The sequence below is a fragment of the Taeniopygia guttata genome, chromosome 2 (assembly GCF_048771995.1).
Source record: "Taeniopygia guttata chromosome 2, bTaeGut7.mat, whole genome shotgun sequence".
Classification (NCBI taxonomy): domain Eukaryota; kingdom Metazoa; phylum Chordata; class Aves; order Passeriformes; family Estrildidae; genus Taeniopygia; species Taeniopygia guttata.
In genome coordinates, this window is record NC_133026.1 from 35,648,989 (window position 1) to 35,666,253 (window position 17,265).

The window sequence follows — 17,265 nt, forward strand, 5'->3', positions numbered from 1 at the left end:
AGCTGAAGCGACTCATCCCTTTAAAATTACTCTAAAAGAAGTTTAACTTGTCTTATCTCATGAAGTAGCGCTGAAATCAAATTTCCACATATCACAAATATTAGGGTTTATTCAGTTTTTCAGCTTATCTGAATTGAGAGGGTTTTCTTTTCTCTCGTCAAAAAATAAAATTAATCTGTTTGCTCTCTATTATTCCTTCAAACATTAAGTTTAAACTGATGAGGGGAAACTGGTATAAAGGTCCTCCTTACAGTAGTCAGAAGACTAGTTAAGAGTTTTGGCAAAAGAAAAGGTAGAAAAGGACGATCGCTGGGCCAGGTGGAGGAAACACCCACCTACCCACGCGTGTTACAAACTTCACTCAGTTTTATGCTCATCCAGGAAAGAAAAGCGTTCACTTTTTTTTTTTTTTTTTTTGGCCACAAAAGCTCATGATTTCTCAGGCTTCTCCCCTGGCCTCAGCACAGTCTCTGTTTAAAGTAAGCATTAGGTGTTTGGTTGTTTTTCTGTTTTTTTTGGGTTTTTAAATGAAACATTTGAACCCCGTGACCCATTGACCCAGGCCCCGCGAGGCGGACAGTGGCGCGCCGTCTCCAGGCCGGCGCCGGTGCCTGCGGCAAGCGCGGGGCTGTGGCCGCAGCCTCCCCGCTGGGCACTAAGTGGAGCCCTCGGGCCAGCACTGCGCGATGGGCACACCTTCTGCATAAAACGAAACACTAAAAAAAAAGCCCCACCACCTTACTCGTATAGCGCGAAGCGTCAGCGCTACAGTCGCAAATCACGTTTCTCAAAGAGAAAGAACAAACAGCAAAGCAGCATGCTGGTGCGAGCCGAGGAGCCCGCAGCCCCCCGGGTGACGCCAGCCCGCCGTTCCGGCCGGGGAGGAATGCAGGTCCTCGGGCGGGCGAGGCGCCGCTCGCGTGACGCCGCCATTTTACATCCTCACACCTGGGCTGCCCGGCGCCGACGGGGCGCGGGCAGGGAGCTCTGGCGCTGAGGACAATGAAAGCTGTTCGCACGCCCCAGCCAAGGGGTCCTGCCGGACACTACGCGCATCAGGTACACCGCCCCGGGCAGGAGGAGGCACGCCCGCCCAGCCGCGCGGGACAGCGCTATTTTAGCACCGCCACAAAATGGCCGCTCGAGGGTGTGAAGCGTATTCCGACGCCAAGCCTTCCCCAGACCGTAACACCGACAGCTACGAGCCAGAGGTTCCCCTGCACAAGCTCCTGGCCTGTCAATTGCGGTATTCCCCCCTTCACCTTAAACGCTCGTATTGTAAGGTGGTAAAACCCTCAAGACAGTTACAGTGCTAATAGCCCTCAGGGGTTCAGTCCCGTCACCGCGTTACAAGGGGACCCTGCTCGAGTTGAGAGTATTCCCATTTCTCACCCCAAGAACAACCCAACAAAGTTACTGCTCCGCTGCCCGCTGGGGGTCCCCCCTCAAAGCACATAACCCAGCAGAAGCCCGCCCCTACCCCACTGCCCCAGCATGGCTCGCCTTCGGCGTTCACTCACCATCACTCACTAGAGCTGAGGCTGCGCTCACACACTTAAAAAAGATGGGTTTTCAAACAAAACTTTTTTGAGAAAAACTAAGCTCAGACCGTCGGTTCTCGCGACGACGACGCCGAATTCCCGACGTCGATAAATGCCTGTGCGAGGTCATCCCGTTCTGTTTAAATAGCCTCATTGGGGGATGGGACAGCAGAGGCCACACCCTCCCTCCTCTCCTCGCACTCGTGGTGCTCCCCCACCCCCTTGTCCCTTGGTGTCTGAGTTTTAGAAGACAAAGGATCGAGAATACTGTAGCGTATCTGGGTTTTTCTTTTTTTTGGTGTTTTTTTTTTTTTTTTTGAGGAGGCGGATTAGGTTGCGACTATCATTTGTGGCATTTTTTGCACAGGAAGTTGTTGAATGTATGTCATAGCAGCAGCAGCTCTTGCCTTTTTGACAAGAGCTTGTACTTTGCTTGGGGAAGTTTTGAGAATGGTGTGTTGTTGAAGAGGCTTTCACGCACTTCGAGGCAAAAGCTCAAAGTAGCTCTCTTATTAATGTTGTGACAAACCAATACTATATAGCTGTGCTAGAGTAATCGGTCTCCATTACTCTGTGCTGAATTCCAGCTTTCTACCCAATCACCAGTGGGCCAAGGCTTTTCTATAAGGAAATCTCTCTGGAAGCTCTCCTGATTCTACAGGAATAAGATGAGATTTGGAAATTAGTTTTAAATAGCTGTTTGCCACTGGTATCAAATGTTTAGAAGAGATACTGATTTTAGAAGGTTCAAGGAAGAGGGGAATCCTATGAACATCTTACCAAAGTTGGTTTTTCCAATCAAATTTTATGTCTTCTAAAGATTCAACTTTTTAATCAGTTTACCAAGTGTTCACCTTTTCCAGATGTTATTTTAATAATCCAAAGTAGATTGCTGCACTGGATTTACATGGGACCCAGAGCTGGTTTAGGCAATAGCAATAATAAAGGCCTGATCACATAGATGTGTTTTTGTTACTTATAGAAGAGATTTTGTTAAATCTGGTGGGGTTGCATATCCCTTGGTTTTCATGCAGCTAATGCCCACTTAATTAAATGGAAGGCATGCTGTACAATACTTATCAGATCTTATTTCAAATGGCTGAGGCTTTGAAAATGGGCCCCAACAATGAGGGGAAAATAATACATAGGTATATACTTGGGTATAATGGATTCATATTTGACCTTAAGGGTGGCAACAAGTGAGGCTGTTCTGAGCTTTTTGTACTGGATTTGGGTCAGGCTTGTGTCCTGTTTTCCTTAACTAGGCATTAGCTTCTAAAATTGGAGAAGATCTGTTGCTTAAAACAAAGGAGAAAGTAATTTCTTTTCTGCTGCCAATACATAAATTTCAAAAGGAGCGGAGGAAGTGGAATAGGAAATTATTGTCTTAGCTTTTTTTAGCAATACTGCTATTACAATGGTTAATGCTCAATAGATTTATTTGTTAAATGCACTAAGTAGCAGATGAAGAAACAAATTTTATATTCTGCTACACCATGTAGTACTTATCACTTTAATATACCAATTTTTCTTTGTTTCATTTTTCCTCTTTAATTAGGACATTGGTAAATAAATTAATTTAGTAAATCAGAGTAATTCAGTGAGAGACTCTGGCTTGGGATCTGATAGGCTGCAGAAAATCTGATGAAAAATTACCAGTCTGATTACAGATAGTAGAGGTTGCATCTTGAAATTTAATACTCCTAAGTACAGGACGATGTGCTTTAAAAGTCAGGTTAGATTTAGTCTTCCTAGAAGTAGACTTAAAAGTAGATAGCAAGAGTAACATGTAACATTCAAATTTTTGTAGCATTTCTCCTAACTCATATGCAATTTTGGGATCTTTTCTTGTGAATAATGTTGACTCTTTCTGTAAAGTTAATGCAGCTAACTACTCCTTGGAGATTCATAAATATGAAGAGAAGATTATGAAAGATATATTCAAGCTATTAGATTAAGAACAAGAGAAGAAAGTCCCAATTTTTAGACAGCAGTTTGCCTAAGAAAAAGATGCTGAGTAACCAAAGAGGATTTGGATATCTGTTTTCTTAATTTCCTGCTTCATACTGAAGAGAGTGCCACATACATTTCACAGCAGGCTTTAAAGCCCTGAAAGGGTCATTCTATATCTGGTTAAACTTTGGATATTTCCTTTGCTGGTCTTTGCATCAGAGTAGCTATTTAGGAGGATGTATCATAATGTTCTGATGAACACCTGCCTTTTTAAAAAAATCGACACTGTTATAATGTGCACTGAAACCACTAGAGTAACCATAATCAAACCACAATCTATATTTCCACTAGTACAGTAAAGTCCTTCAAAATGTAATGAATCATTTGCTGAATGATTTTCCTTATATTTCCCCCCCAATTCTAAGAAGTAATGCAACACAAGAAACTTTTATTAAAAAAAACACAGTGAATTTCTGCGTGAATAATGTTCCAATATTTTCCCCCCTTGATTTGGATGAAAACTGGAATATTATTTTCAACATTAATTCATTTATTTAATTTTCACTAGTGGAATTTGGAAGCTTATTTTTTCTAGAAACTACATTATTTTAGAACATTTTAATTAGTCTGATAATAAATTTAACTCACAGAGTCAATAATTAAGTGAAAACTTAAGAGCTAAGCCATACATATCTTGAGTTATCTGTAAGCTAAGTCAGGACATTGTTGAAATCATTGTATGAGGTAGTCAAGGCTATGTTTAGCACTATCAGTAATTCTGATTAGCCTTTAGGCATTTAAATTCAGACAAAATTTAAATTTAACCTGAATAACTTTAACCACTATAGGAAAGCTGGTCCACACTTCAGCTTGTACTACAGCATGACTGAAACATTTCAGTGTATTGCACAGGTATGTAATATTCTTCATCCAAACATTCTACAAGAATGACTCATACAAGTACATAGGAACAGGTAAAGACAGCTGTGCGTGATTCAGATCAAAAGTACCACCAGTTTGGTATCTTTGTTCAGAGTAGCCAGGAGTGCCTAGAGAAAGGATGTGAAGACAGGGCAGGTGTAGAGTGATTTTTCTTACTTTTAGTTTCTCCCTGTGCTTGCCAGCCTCCAAAGCATGTCCCGAGCCCCTTTCATGACTGTATTTGATGATACTCAGTGATTTGTCTGTAAAGTTCTCTGGTCTCTTTTTCAACTTGTGCTTAACATATGCACAAGAGTATTTAACACTGAGGGCCACAGGGCAAAAAGGTATTGTATGGAAAATGTACTTGGTTGCTTACGCTTTTTTCCTTATAATTAGAGCCATTTCATTTAAAACATTCCATTTCATCAACACTAAGTAAAACAGAATAAAAGTAAAATATATTTATGAACAATTTCTCCTTGCTATTGTCTGCTTCCAGTACTGCTCTGAATTACAACAAATTGTATGCATTTCTGGTTTCTAGAAAGAGTTTTTCCACTGCACCGGGAGTTTGAGTATCTGTCTGCTCTACAATTAGATTATTAGTAGGTTCTTCTACCTTTTCTCTAAACTTACAGACCCTGAAAACTTTTCTTCCCTCACCATACTACAAGTTCAAATTGCAGTGAGCCACTTTCCTTCATCAGAGCGTTTCACCTTAGTGTCTTGTATTGAAAAATTAGAATATAGAAGCCAGAACATACAGAAAAATACTGTCTGATATTGGTCACTTCCTTGCAGAGCATTACCCTTCCATCTGCTATAGAAGAAAAAGGAGGAAAAGCAGCACCCTTTATTGCGTTTCTGTATACTCTAGAGTGGGCCACCATCCTTTACAGAAACATGGCTTGGAGAAACCTCTCAGCTCTCTGCTTTGGCCCTGATTTAGTCCATCTTTCAGTCAGTTGTTTCCTTCTGGAAAAACAATAACTTTCACAGTCTCCATCTTATGTTTGATTAAATAAACCGTAACTATCTGGTTTTTCTCATTTTCCATTTTTATAAAAACTATTCTCTGAAAAGGATAGAACTGAGAGAGGGATAAAGATATTTTAAAACTTTCTCTTATACAAAATCCTAAATCAAAATTATATTTACAATATATGTTATAAATGGTCTGATCTTTTTAAGATTATTCCTGACCACAGATAAAAAAATACATAGGCATTTAACATGATTGAAATAGTGACCTGCAATCCTATCCAGACTCCTAACACTACTGTATAAAATTGGGAACCCTAAAAAGAAAGCATATAGTCTGCAGATATCCACTTGTTTTTTTGAACCTTGGACAAATCCTTATCATTTTTTGACTGTTTTCATATATGGCTAAAAGTCACAGGCTTCTTTATCTTGTTATTGCTTGATCCATACTGTGTGCTGACACCAAGAAGAAAGAAAAACAGCAGTGGATATTTGCCATTTTTGTTCCTCTGAGGAGAGCTATTGCTCGATACAACTCGCCAGCCATCAGTGCCTCACATCAATGGTATCTGCCGTATTTGCATCTTACTGCAGCAGATGTGCTCCTGCTCCGACCGTCTGGCAGTGATAAGGACATTTTTGTCTGTTGCAGTGTTTGTACTCACTAAGCTAGAATTAAGTAACTGCCTGCTAAACGCACTTGATTCTTGATTTGAGAGTAATTTTCCAAATCCTTCTCAATCTTCTCTCCACCAGGTGAAAATAATATTTTTAAATAATGTGAGAAATACATAGGGTATTGACTCCATAAAGGTTATCATTGTGAGGTATTTCTCACAAAGCTAATATGTAAGGTGTTAAAAACGGGACCGCACTCACGGTACTAAAAAGTGATTTCAGTATTTATTATAATAAAAAGAAAAGCCTAAAGCAAGGGCACCCGCGGGCTGAGCAGGGGCATTCCCGTCGAAGATGCTGCAGTGCCGGCGCTGGGTCTTCTGAGCAGCGATGTCCCCGATGTTCCAGGTGGAGCGGCACAGATTCTTTGGGTCGGAAGCCCCTGTTTTATCGTGTCCCTTTGGATTGGTTTCTTTTGGATCCTTCATTTAGATGCAGGTTTAAGGTGCTTGATTGGCCCATTATAGTTCTGTCCAGGCTGGCTCGTTTCGCTGGGCTGGGGAGGGGAGGGGGGGGTACCCCTTTAACCCCTTTTACCATAACCAAACTAACAGTACATGCTCAACAATTATCAACTATTTTACAACAGTTTCTAACCTATTTTTAACATAAGGGGTTATAAAAATAAAAGTACAATTCCTTCCTTTTTTATCCTCCATAGAATTACAGTATCATTTGGTGGTCGGTCGTTTGAAAAGGCAGCCAAAAAGATTTCTCAAGCATTCAAAAACGTTTGAATCAAAGGAAACAAAGAGGAGGAATGGTAAACATCTGTGTCTCCTTTTCTGATGGGTCTTTGCCACGAAACTGTTATGACCTGTGAAACAGTTCTGACCCTCAAGGAGGAGCAAATCGTTTATGAAGTGAGAGGAGGGATACATTTACAAGGCCTGAAACCTAGATGCCATTCTTCAGAAGCTTAAGGCTTATGTGTCTTTGCACAAGTATATATTTTTTTTTCTGTATCTATTGTAAAAAGTACAAATACTAATTTTTTTTTTTATCAGATTCTTAATTTAAGTGAGCTTAAAAGGAAATTCATACAGATAGACCTCTAAATTTAGGAATTAAAGCCTACCGACTGGGTTTTTTTCCATCCCATTTGGTCACAAGTAATTAAAACAGTGTAGGAATGATTGTGATTTATGACATTTATAAGTGACTCATTTCTGAACAAAACAGTTTGTTTTAACCAAAATGGAATGAAGCACTTCTGTATTAAGACTGGCCCATGTGGAATTAATCAGGAACAGTTCCATGTGTATAAAAGCCTTAATTAACTTTTGAGTGAGTTTCATTTGCAGTGTCTTTGCTGGAATGTATATTTGGATCTAGATGTATATATAGAATACTAAATTACTTGTAAATCAGGTCATCTTTCATTTAGAGTTTTTGCCAGAAGTCTTAATGTTGATTTTTTTTTTCTTCCAAAAATCATATTATATATTGGTGGGAAAACAAAATTAGAACAAGAATTTTTTAAAAATTTAGTTGATATGTTGTTCTTTCTGATTTTACATCACATGAGTAGCCCTTTCCTGTTTCTAAGTTTAGGTTCCTGATTTTATTTTAAAAATAAATAGCAACTTAAACCTCCTACATGCTTTAATTAACAAAGTTACTGTAGGTAATATTGAATGTTCTGAAGTAAATTTTCTCACTGTCAACTTTCATTGCTACAATGAATTTCTTTAGTAAGGTAATTTTATAGATTAGTATGTTAATAGATGTTTATAGATACATTGTATTTATAAATTGTATGGCTGTCAAAGAACAAAGCAGCTTTCCAATACTTCTGAGTGCCTTTGTATATAAAATGTGCCCACAATTTATTATGTTTCTCTAAAGAAAGAAATCTCTATTATATTGCCTACTTTTGATATTTTCTTTCCTACCTGGATAGGACTGATGTCAAGAATATTTATATCACACCTTGTGATTGGTGTCCCCTGTTGGTGTGGCAGTGGACTTAGCAAAAGTTAAGAAATGCTTTTTGTCAGGGGAGAAAAGAAACAAAGCTCTTATAATCTTGTTTCGAAAATGAATTTTTTATTTCCTTATTTGTGTAAGCATCATTTACCAGCTCTTGTTTGTCAAAAACTCTTGTTTGTCTAAAACTTCTGAATCATCTGAATTAAAGTTGACACCATTTCTTTTGTGTCCCCCACTGCACAGACAACCCTTGACTTCTTAATTGGAATTATGTGAGCAATCTGCTTGAAATTAAGAACTTTTTGTAAGAATCTGAGTGTTCTTTGTTTTGTTGTGCTTACCGTTTTTAGAAACGTGGATTCCCTCATAGCTGCCACAGTAGACAGAGCAGAACTATACAGATAAGTGGAGGTTAGCACAGCTACAGGTGCTAAGAAATAAAAATGCCTTGGGCAATGGACATGAGTACTAGGGGGGTACCAGGCTGAGCTAACTCAAGTGCTTAGGCCTGATACTAACCATTCAGTATAACTAAACAGATTGTACTGTTCTTGACACCCTTTTCTTAAACAGCTCCTTGTAACATTAGAGCTGAACACAAAATGAAGATTGAGCTGCAAAACCATCCACTGAAAACTGTCCAGGCTGGTGAAAATAACATACTTCAACACAAGAAGTGGTGAAAAGCTACTGAATTGTGGAGTTGACATTAAATCAAGTAAGAATGTCAGAATTTTACTTAGGGCTAGTTACAAAAGGTCATGAAACATGAAATGTCTTAGACACTTTTGATTTGTTCAAGGAAATGCTATATGTTCAAACTTACTATGAAATTGTTTTAAGATGGGGGAATGGGAGAGGGATTTAAAGAACTTGATACAGGTGGAATTGTCACCTGCCATGTGTATTCCTTACTTTCCTTTGAAAGAAGAAAAATAATGAAAAGCAGTTAAATTTTAACAGGCATTTAACTTGCCATTTTTTTGCTGTAGAGCTGATAGAAAGAAGTATGTGAATATAAGCAATATAATAATCTCATTACACTTTGGAAGACTCCAGTTCTTTGCATATCTGAATGGTAGAGTTTCAAAATTGACTTAGTAGTGGCTGAAAAATGTTGTTTACATCTTATCATTAGGTATTTGCTGATATGAATGTAATTACTTCAGATTTACACCTCAACAGAGAAATGACAAAATTATCTATTCTGAGAGAAAATATGTTCTGTATTGTGTTATTGTTAATTAACATCACTGGAATCTTCCCTTGTTTGCCCACTGTCCTAGTTTAAGACAATTTATGGGGCGGAGACTCCAAGATAAACTACCTCCCCGGAGTTTTGACCTCTCCAGTCTACCAAAAAGGAGAGACAAATGTGCAGAGATATAAGTGAAAGAATAACAGTTTACTAAGAGAAAACAACAATAACCAAGAAGTACAAAGGCAAACGGTTCAACCCCCGCCCACGATTCCGGAGGAGATCCTGCTCATTGTCCCGGAAACACGGACACAGTGAGGGACCGTCCTCTCTCTGGGTCATGCTGCTGAGAGAGAAAACAAACGAAACAACGCGGCAACAACCCAGTTCCAAGAAAACAAACTCTCTCCCCCGAGAACAGAAAAAACAGTGGGGAGCGGCGGAAAAACAAAACCTGTCGAAAAACCGGTTTTGTCCGAAAGGACTCGGTGGTGCCGGGACGCTGGAGCAGCTCAGCAGGCTGTCTCTCCCCAGCGCACCGATGAGAAGGCAGTGCACTGCACCCTCCCCGGCGAATGGCAGGGGGCAGCCGGGAAGGGATTGGCCTGTCCTTTCCGCGTTTGAAGGGATCCGGCACACCTGCCCTGCCATGAGCTGGGGTAAGACACAGTTCTGGTTCTGACTCCAGGCCTTAAAGAGACACTAAACTAACTTGCGTGGGTTAATGTAGAGAAGATATGGAATACCTGATTTCGGGTCATCCCTAAACCTAAACTCCACCTCTTAACTAGGACACCCACACATGCATTAGTCCGTCCTCACAAATCTTCTGTTTATTTATTTGAAAACAGGGCTGACTTGCTTAAATTTTCTTATTAATGCGGCAGTTTTTCAGTCTTGGTTAAAGGAAGATGGGTAAGGAAGTAATGGTAAAGTGTGGAAGCAAGTTTTTGGGAGGTTTGCTTTTTCTTGCCCCTTTTCATTCACTTACAGTGGAATTGTTTCTGTCAATTTTTAATTACTCTTCTATGTATTTAATGGAAACTTATAACAGTTCAAAAGACCATATTTAAAGACCCCTGTTGAATGATCTTTGAATTATGGATCCAATTTTGTTTTATTTTTCACCCCTACATAACACAGTTGTATAGAAATGGTTGAATTAATTTGAATAATGTTATTTGCAGGAGGAGAAATGATCTAACCAAGTGGATGCAGAGTTTTAAATCATTACTGCTGCACTTGGGAGAGAGAAATGCTGAAGTTAAGGACTATGATTTGCAGTTCAAAGGAGACTGTGCAAAAGAGGGTGAACTCTATCAAATTCAAGGGTAAAGTTTAGTGATTTGGCAATGCTCACAGCTCTGGTATTTCCCACTACTTGACAAGCTTATAACATGAGCCTGTAGAAGTGGAGACTCTGCCATTCCATCAGTCATGGCTCTGCAGCCCCAGTAAACATTTCTGCGTGCATATGGTTTCCATACATCTAAATAGTTATTTGTTGCTGAAGTTAAATTGCCTCTAGTTCCAAACCAAACTGCTTACAGTTAGCTTGGTAACTTCTGCCCTACTATGGGATCTGCAGTAAGTATCCTGAGAGATGCCACATGCATTTACTGCTGCATACTGACTTCTTGTCATCCAGAGAGTTCTGTCACTTTGATTCTTGCATGTAACTGGGTGTTAGAAGCAATTCTTGATATCTTAGTAGTGATCTTGTGTCACAGTTTTTATAATATTTGCATTTCAAGCAATCCAAAATCATAGTTTAGGTAAAAAAAAAACAATCATTGCATGGCTTAAAAATTGGACACTTGCAAGAGATACACATTTTTAGTTGGTGTAGTCTGCTTTCTTGTCTTCCAGTGCTTTGGATTTGCATTTTTAAGCTTATTTTAGTAACCAAAAATTAGAAAAGCTTTCTGTGAAAACCAAGTGTTTTAAATTAAGCCTCCAAAAATAATTGATTTTCGAAGTATGACATTTAATTAAAATACTTTGGCATAGATTTCTGGGTGGGTGTCAAGCTTTTACTGTGCGTGTACTTTATATATTGGGGACCTAAATGGCTAATAATCAAACTGGAAAGTTAAAATGAGAAATTTAACATTCACATGGTTCAACTTGAATAATAATACACGTACCACTTGTGATAAAAACTGCATCTGTTGCTTACTTTACTGCATTGCCTTGGTGAGTCTACTTAATATCTAGACTTATGTACTATACAGTAGAGCAAGGGGATCTGCAAATATCCATATAAAAACCTAGTGAGATGAAATTAATTTCAGAATATAAAAATAATGTTTGTACAGTGAAGGATGTCCTTTTTGTATGTTAAAATACTATTTCTGTGGGAGAAATTAATATACATTGACACTATACTATACTTCAATGATGAATATTCTAGCGCTGTCTATAATACAGTTACACTTGATTTTAATGTCAAATGGAAAGCAAAGAAATAACTGGCAGATGCTCAGCATTAAGTATTGTTGACCCTTCCATGGTATGTAGTCCATGGAAAAATTAAGTTTCTTTGGCTTTAATTAAAGTAGAACTACAAGAATTTAATCTACCCTTAGTTCTTTAGTCAAGGACTTCTCTCTATTTGTGATTTACTGAAACACAATAAATTTTTATTTCTGTTATAATTAAGACATATTGAGCTGATTTTAAATGGCTTGATGTGTTTTACTACTGTTTTTAAATTATTAAGCTGAAGCACCTCATTTTTATAATAGGTGTCTACTCTGGAGATTTCTGTCATAACATCTGTTCCTTCCATTAAAAAAAAAAAAAAAAAAAAAAAAGGCTGTTCTTATTGTTACATTCCTTCAGTCCTTCCAGGAATGATAGTTTTTATTGGAGTAGTACAAACCCAGTGTGTCTATGCTGGGAGTGTTTTGATTTCATTGACGGATATTCTAATACTGATTAACTGTAAATAGAGTAGTAATTCCACTTTGAATAAATTTTCTGCCTAGAGTAGTTAATATTTAAACCATTAAGCTGAGTAAATTTCTTCATCTTTATCTTCATTAAATTAAAAGTATGTTTTAACCTGCATCATCTAAGTAGAAGAAGAATGATTTTTCAGAATTTCAGTCTGACTGGCTAACAAGTTGAAAACTGGCAGGGAATCTAATTTCTACTTTGCTCACTTTATGAGCAGAACAGTGACTCATTTTTCATTTCAAATTTTTCATATTTCACTTTATGAAAAAAAGGGAATTTTATGTCTTCAGTAGAACTTGAGCCCATCATAATCATGATGCTGGTTCTAGATTACTAAAACTTGCTGTCACAATGTTTTGACAACCCCTAAATATGGTAGTCTGTCAGTGTTGTTTATGCAGGTGGTGTCTAGAAAGAAAGTGTTAGTGTCCTGCGTTGTCATAAGGAGTGCAGCTATGCCAAATTACTGGAGTGGTGGAATTCTTATATTACAGGACAGCTCTTAGCCAAGTTAATTTAAGACTGTGAGGAAAATACAAATGCCATGGTGTATTTGGAACAACTCTTGCAGTTGCAATGAAACCCATACTATTTCAGTTTATTTGATTCTGAAATATGTGAATCAGCAATATAGATAGTTTATCTATTTCAACACCCATTAAAACTCCAGAAAAATGGTGCTAATTACAAAATTAACTAGCACTTACAGGTTCTTTACTTTAAATGGAGGTTTGCTAAAATATATGCACTACTAAAAGTTCTTCTACAAATATGGGCACAAACTGAGACAGAAGTAGTTCCACCTCAACGTGAGAAAAAATGGTTTTGAGGGTAGCAGAACACTGGAACACGCTGTCCAGAGAGATTGTGGAGTCTCCTTCTCTGGAGATATTCAAAACCCACCTGGATGCTTTCCTGTAAAACCTGCTCTAGGTGACACTGCCTTGACTAAGGGGTTGAACTGATGATGTCCAAAACTTCCTTCCCACATAGCAATGCTGTGATTCCGTGATATTACCTGAATAATCACAAACTTCCTCAAATATGAGAAAGTAGATTTTTGTCTCAATTTTACATTCAACTTTGTTGAGTATTTTCCCTGGTGGGTTCTGTGAAACTGAAACTTTACATATAGAATCTGCGTTGGACTACAATAATTCTCTCTTGCATAGATGCCATGCTTGCTTTTTGTTCTTCATAATTAAGGAAGATTTAAAAAGTGACAGTGGTTTTCTCTTTGTGTCTTCAGACATGGTTTATTTGTTAGATGTAGTTTTTGTCAGCTTTTCCAAATGTATTGAAGCTATCTTTCCACACATTTCCAACTGACCTCAATTCACTCCTGTAACACTGTATATGAGCTACTTTCCTAACTGTACATCAAATCTGTTACAAATGAGTGTTCTCAAATCAGATGCTATTTTCTGAAAGTATTCAAGAAGAAAATTGATGGGGAAGCTAATTTTAAAGTAGCTACATTTAGCATATGGAAGACAAGCTCAGGGATTGTTTACAATGTAGTGTCTGCTAAGAACACAGGAATAGACTGTGTGTGAGTGAAAATAATGTTAAAATCTGGTTATTACAATTATTAGAGAGACGCCTCTTTCAGAGTAAAGGCACAAATGAGACAATATGCTGAAGTCAATAGTATAGATTTTTATTTAACAGTAAATGTGAGGTAGAGAGAGGGGAGAAAAGAGAGAGGGAGGGGGAGAGAAAGAGAATGACAGAGAAACAGATTAAGTAGAAAAAATATCACCACTACAGAGATTCCAATAGCATTCCATTGGTTCTCTTTTTCTGGCCTTCTCAGTGATTGGTGTCTTGTCAAAGTGGTGGCTGCTGACAGTATCCCTCAAGTAGTGAGAGAAAGAATCCAGGAAGCACATGGTCCACGGAATTTGTGTTATGCTGAGCTAGGTAGAAACACCTTCTGTACCTCCCCTGGCTGATGAAATAGTGGATCATGGGATGTTTCATGAGTCTTTGACACCTTCTAAGGTGTTTCAGCTCTCTCTTACATCAGTGTAAGAGACCAATTATGGCCCATCATGGTATTAAAGCATTTATCCTTCATATAAGGTTATTTCATAGCACAAAATATGAACTTTAACTTTTTCTCTGGCATCAAGACTATGGGCCTGCTTGTCTACACTTTAGCTGTGCTATTCTTTCTGTTAATTTAATGGGAGAATTACCTGAGTTAGAAGTTAGGCAACTGGATACTGGAGTTACTCCTGTCAGTAGTTCAGCACTTAAACCATTATAATTTCACCAACTTCAGTGAAAGTACATTGCTTTGAGAAGTAATAGTGTAGCTGAGAAAGGGATCTGTGTCTGTCTGGGTTTTACCATGTGTTACTTCAGGAATCAAAAATAAACAACATTGAATAAACGAATCTCCCTTTTTGTGTTTCACCAGTTTTTAAACAAAATGCATGAACATGAAGAGTTGAGAAGTATTATGCAGCATAATAATAGAAACATTTATATTTTTCTAGCTCATATGTGCCTCTTGGGAGAGATGAAGACTTTTAATCTGTTGTACCAGTTACTCAATATTTGTGCTCTTTCAACTGTTAAAGTGTTAAGTGGTATGTTCATTTGCAATCAATGTGTGCTTCAGCTAATTTGTCTTCTTTGTTCTGTCTCATAAAATTCAAATGGCTAGAAGTCACTGGATAGTTTTAAGTGGGACTTTGCCTATATAGGAGAGTGTTATTCATATTGTTGTCCATGTCTTTACATTGCAATTACCTTATCAGCTTGGGAATTATGAAAATATATAACAAGTTCTGGTGATGAAATATTTCAATAATAATATTTTTAGGCTTTTGCTAGACATCAAAGGACTTCTGAACCAAGTCATTATGCTGTGATCTCAGCCAGTGCCTCATGACAGGTCAATAGTAAGGGTATGAAATGCTTTTACAAGAAAAATAATCATCTAATAGTGATTCCAATTTCATGTTAATTGAGGAGCTGCCCATATCTTTGTCATAAGCTGTCACTTCTGGTAAGCTGATGACTTGGGGATCAGTAAGGCTTTTGATATGAGAACTTGTTAAAAGCCAAGAGCTCTTCACAAGAAAAAAAGATTATCTGGATTCCAAAGGCATAATAGATCATGGACTTGAAATAAGCACTCAGCCTTGCAATCTTGTCTTCAGTTGACTCCCTAGTACTGAAAATCCTCAACATATTAACCTTGCAGGAGACTCAACAATTGGTAATTTTTTAAAATTGCATTTGACTTAATTGCGAATAATCATATTACATACTTACACCTACAGTTGAGTTGTTGAGTTGCTTTTGTCAGGCTCAACTTGACATGACTATGTTGCATGGATGTGAGTCAGTAATTCCTTTGAATATGATTCCTGCATGACAGAAGTAAGGACTGTTAGAGGTCCAGTTTTGAACTTTTCACAATATCAACAGATTAATAGTTTACCTCACTGATCCCAATTCTTGTAGCAGTCAGTCTGATTCCACTTCCTGCTGCGTCACTGTGATATTTGACATACCTGATTTTTAAGAGCTCCTGTAGAAAACTATTTACAAAATGCCTTGCAAATCAAGAGCCAACCAGTACATGAAGTAAATATCAAAGGGTCATCACAGAAAATATTAAAACATGAATCAAATACAAACCAAATTTTCCAGCTACAAAGTAGCATATTTTCAATGCTACAATATTTAAGGTGGTATCTTTGCAAACTTGTTAAAGTGTATAGAGCAGACACAATTTTGTAATACTGAACATTCTGACAAATCATTGCAAGATTTCATTTTATTTTTCTGTATTTCACATCCCGTCAGCCCTCTAAGAGATTGAAATATAATGTTATGTGCACAAATTCTTTAAAGTCTCTCTCAGAATGTTGTAATAGTCCAAGTCAGTGATGCTTTATCATTTATTTTCAAAAGAAATAGCCATCACATTTCAGTTATTCAGACTCTCAGGTGAGCAACTTCAAGCATGTTTCTGTACTTCTCTCAGCCTCCTTGTAAAAGACTTTCCCAGCCTTAGTTCCTAGAGATCAACATTGCATTTTCCAGTATAGGAGTATTTGTGTATGTTCTGAGTAACCAAAATCAAGTGTCTTGTATTCCAAATTTTTTCTATACCAACCTGCTTAAAAGTATCACTTTTAGACCTGGGAACCTGGAGCAGAATCAGTGTGTTTTATCCCAGTTTCATAGAGGAGTTTGGCCCAGGGTCCCAGTAAGAGACAGGCAATGGAAACATGGAGTTTTTATTCTTACTGTGCTGCCAAGAGAGTTGCCTGGGGCAAGAGCAAAGAGAAGCAGATGCCTTGTCTTTCTCTCCATGAGACGCTGCCTGCCAGAGGTCTCCAAGAAACTGCATTCCACAATCCTAAACTGTTTGGAGCAAATTTGTAACAACTTTTTCGGGGGCAACACACATCTCTGGAACCAGAGCTGTCAGGGCCTGTGAGTTTCAGTGCCCAGTAAATCTATTTTTATTTCCACTGCAATGCAGAAGCAACCCAAAACTGCAGCACTGACACCAACTGGGTCCAGCTGGCCCAAAAGAAGCAAAAGGACTGACTGCAGGTTCAGAGCTGCCCCAGATGAAGCTGGCACCCCTCACCTGCTACCAGAACTGCTTTGTAAGCTCCTATCTTCCCATTTTTTGTTCCAGGGCAAAGGTTCAGCCATGTGGGGCTTCTCTGCCACATTGTCTTCATCTTCTGATGCATGGTCAGCTATGGAGTCCACCATACTGAGGAGGAACTTCTCCACCTTGTTTTAATTTGTTCCCGGGATTCAGCAACATTGTATTCAATGATGAACATAACTGATGTTATGTTGATTGTTTTGTTTCTAGTAAACATATTTTTTCACCTATATCTTCTCACATTCTCCTTGTTGGTGAAAAGGGAGTTGTTAAGAAGGGAGCTAACTAATTTTGGACTGTCCACCCCACATAATAGTCTTAAACCAAGACTGTATATTTCTAAACGCTGCTACTGTCCACAAAATAATGACTTTATGTTTTAGTGACTTTGTGAAATGCAAGCTTTGTAATCATCCTGTTGGTACGCGCCTTGCAAAAGGTGCAAA

The 17,265-nt window shown here is 38.2% G+C and overlaps 1 long non-coding RNA gene across 1 annotated transcript; it reads left to right on the forward strand.

Moving 5' to 3' along the window:
* The first annotated feature begins 9,624 nt into the window (after positions 1-9,624).
* Positions 9,625-17,049, forward strand: LOC140682504 (uncharacterized). The gene is made up of 2 exons (XR_012054339.1): positions 9,625-9,869; positions 16,844-17,049. It is a non-coding gene; the product is annotated as an uncharacterized lncRNA (long non-coding RNA).
* Positions 17,050-17,265: the final 216 nt, after the last annotated feature.